The sequence below is a fragment of the Arachis ipaensis genome, chromosome B09 (assembly GCF_000816755.2).
Source record: "Arachis ipaensis cultivar K30076 chromosome B09, Araip1.1, whole genome shotgun sequence".
In the NCBI taxonomy this organism is placed as follows: Eukaryota; Viridiplantae; Streptophyta; class Magnoliopsida; order Fabales; family Fabaceae; genus Arachis; species Arachis ipaensis.
This window is the reverse complement of record NC_029793.2, coordinates 105,616,914-105,620,708: the sequence shown is the minus strand read 5'-3', so window position 1 is coordinate 105,620,708 and position 3,795 is coordinate 105,616,914.

The following is a 3,795-nucleotide window of genomic DNA, read 5'->3' as shown; positions in this document are numbered from 1 at the left end:
TTTTTTTTTGTTATGGAAAACCTGGGTGTATTGTGCCAGGTTATGGGTAATAGAGGAGCTAGACCAATATGTGGGATAGATTTTTTGCAGAGAGTTGGTGATAAGAAATCGGACCATGCGATTTCTTTTTTTTAAAATTTCTGTGATCAAATCGGAGGGTCCAATTTGCATGGGGAGGAGATCTAAAAATGACATTAAGGATATCGGACCCTGCGACTTGTCCATGATAAAAAATTCTTTTTTATTTTCCCTAAAAGAAATTGGATGGTCTGTTTTCATTATTAATGAAATTTATGAATTAGGTTGAGCAACTCGCTGTGTCCGAGTTGTGGACGAGTAAAATTTTTTGTAATTTTTCCTAAATGAAATCGGATGGTCCGTTTTCAATATTATATGTATTTTTTGAATTAGGTTAAACAAGTCGCTTGGTCCGAGTTGTGTGTGTATATATATATACATTGCAAAGGTTAATGTGAATCAGCCGACCCGATCTAACATTCTTCATCTTCTTTGAGTTCTCTTCTTCTTCTTCATGGTCTGGTGTCGAGTTGGTTGGCCTGGAAAAAAAAGTTAATAGTGAAGTATCTATTTTTATTTAAGTGAGTGAGAAGAATGGATGATAGAGTCCTTTTGAAAGTGTATTATTTTGGTCAGATCTTGTTGCAGACGTCTGAAAGAGTAAAATTTGTTTGTGAAAATCCGTTAGATGTAGTTATTCTCTTCACAATTTCATTTGAAGAGCTTAAAGGTGTGATTTGTGAGAAGATAGATTCGGAGACGTCAAGAAAAATATCATGTATTTTATACAGATATCCTGTACCAATATTTGGTGGATTCGTTCAATTTCAGACCAAATATATAACGGACGAAGCGAGCATGCAAGAGATGTTTTCAATGTATATTGAAAGTCGTGCTCAAATCTTGTTCATCGAGTTGTACATTGAATTCGAACAATCTGAGGCCATCCGAAATATTTTACGGGAAGACTACAATAGTGACAGTGAGGAAGAGTTCGAAAGCAATTACGAAGTTATTGGTCCAGACGGAGATGAAGATCAAGGTGATGGCACTGTGGCTCCGAATGTGACAGACATTGCAAATGCACTCGCGAACGAAGAGCCGTTTGAGGAGCCATCTTTCATGCGAGTTTTGGATTTGGAAGCCATGCATGCTCTGGAGTTTCCGGACTATATGAGTGCAGGTACTCGTTCAGCATTTGTAAAAGACTTTATTTAGTCAAGTTTAAGATAAAAATAAGTTGAGTTAATTAGTGATGAGCGGATAATTTATACCCTTTTTGGCATTATTTTTACATAGTTTTTAGTATGATTTAGCTATTTTTATTATATTTTTATTACTTTTTATTTAAAAATCATATTTCTGGACTTTACTATAAGTTTATGTATTTTTCTGTGATTTCAGGTATTTTCTGGCTGAAATTGAGGGACCTGAACAAAAATCTGATTCAGAGGCTGAAAAAGGACTGCAGTTGCTGTTGGATTTTGACCTCCCTACACTCGAAATAGATTTTCTATAGCTACAAAAGTCCAATTGATGTGCTCTCAATTGCGTTGGAAAGTAGACATCCTGAGCTTTCCATAAATATATAGCAGTCCATACTTTACCTGAGATTTGATGGCCCAAACTGGCATTCAAAGTCAGCCTAAAACATCTTGGCGTAAAACGCCCAAACTGGCACCAGAATTGGAGTTAAACGCCCAAACTGGCACCAAAGCTGGCGTTTAACTCCAGGAACAGCCTATGCATGAAAAAGCTTCAATTCTCAGTCCAAGCACAAACCAAGTAGGTCCCGAAAGTGGATTTCTGCACTATCTGCACTTAGTTACTCATTTTCTGTAAACCTAGATTACTAGTTTAGTATAAAAACTACTTTTAGTGATTTATTTAAGAGTCTTTTTGACCATCTAGCTTATTAGCTTTTTGCCATATTTTATGTTTGGAGGCTGGCCTCACGGTCATGCCTAGACCTTTTTCACTTATGTATTTTCTACGGTGGAGTTTCTACACCCCATAGATTAAAGTGTGGAGCTCTACTGTTCTTCATGAATTAATGCAATTACTACTGTTTTTCCTTCAATTAACGCCTACTTCTTCTCCAAAGTATACTCTTGTTCTTAATTCAGTTAAGTCAGAATGAAGGGGTGACCCGTGACAATCACCCAATCTTCGTTACTCGCTTAGCCAAGGTCGTGTGCCTGACAACCACAAAGCGATCTACATGATGTTCAACGTAGTCATTGGACGACAGCTGGAGTATACTCTCTTGGATATCTAATACACAGACTGAGTCCGTGAGATTAGTATCTTTGTGGTATAGGCTAGAACCATTGGCAGCATTCCTGAGATCCGGAAAGTCTAAACCTTGTCTGTGGTATTCCGAGTAGGATCTGGAAAGGGATGACTGTGACGAGCTTCAAACTTGCGAATGTTGGGCGCAGTGACAGTGTGCAAAAGGACAATGGTCCTATTCCGATGCTAGCGGAAACCGACAGATGATTAGTCGTGCGGTAACAGCGCATATGGATTTGTTTTCATCCGAGAAGATCTTACAGCTTGCCATGGAAGGAGGTAACGCATGGTTGGAAGAAGGCGGTAGGAAAGCAGAAGTTCAGAAGCAACAAAGAATCTCCAGATGCTTATCTGAAATTCCCACCAATGAATCACATAAGTATTTCTATCTTATTTTCTGTTTTATTTATATTTTAATTATCAAACCTCATAACCAATTGAATCCGCTTGACTGAGATTTACAAGGATGACCATAGCTTGCTTCAAGCCGACAATCTCCGTGGGATCGACCCTTACTCGCGTAAGGTTTATTACTTGGACGACCCAGTGCACTTGCTGGTTAGTTATGCGGAGTTATAAAGAAGTGTTGGAATTACGTTCTTGCGCACCAAGTTTTTGGCGCCGTTATCGGGGAACGAACAATCACGATTTCGTGTACCAAGTTTTTGGCGCCGTTGCCGGGGATTGTTCGAGTTTGGACAACTAACGGTTCATCTTGTTGCTCAGATTAGGTAATTTTATTTCATGTTTAAGCTTTTTATTTTTATTTTCGAAAAAAAATACAAAAAATTTAATGTTTTCAAAAAATTCAAAAAAAAATTCAAAAAATATATTTGTTCTTCAGAATTTTTAAGAATGAATTCTAGAGTTTCATCATGATCTGTTGAAGCCTGGCTGGCTATCAAGCCATGTCTAAATTCTTTTGGACCGAGGCTTCCACTTATTATTGCAGAAGCTTTTTTATTCCTATCAATTTGGTTGTTGTATGTAATGCTCTGCTGAAACTTGGCTGGCCATTTGACCATGTCTAATCTTTTGGACCGAAGCTTTCATATAAAGCTTGGCTGGCTATTTAGCCATGTCTACATTTTTGGACCGAAACTTTAGACTAACATTGCATGATTCCTGAAATTCCTATTAAAAATTTTGAATTTATTTATTTTCTCTTTTTCCAAATAATTTTCGAAAAATACAAAAAAATTAATAAAACCATAAAAACCAAAAAATTTTGTGTTTCTTGTTTAAGTCTAGTGTCAAATTTTTAAGTTTGGTGTCTTGCATGTGTTTCTTTTCTTAAAAATTTTTTTCAAAAATAAATTCTTGATGTTCATCATGATCTTCAAAGTATTCTTGGTGTTCATCCTGACATCCAAAGTGTTCTTGCATACATTTTGTTTTGATCTTAAATTTTTATATTTTGTGTCATTTTTATATTTTTCTCTCTCCTTATTAAAAATTCAAAAATAAAAAAAAAATATCTTTCCC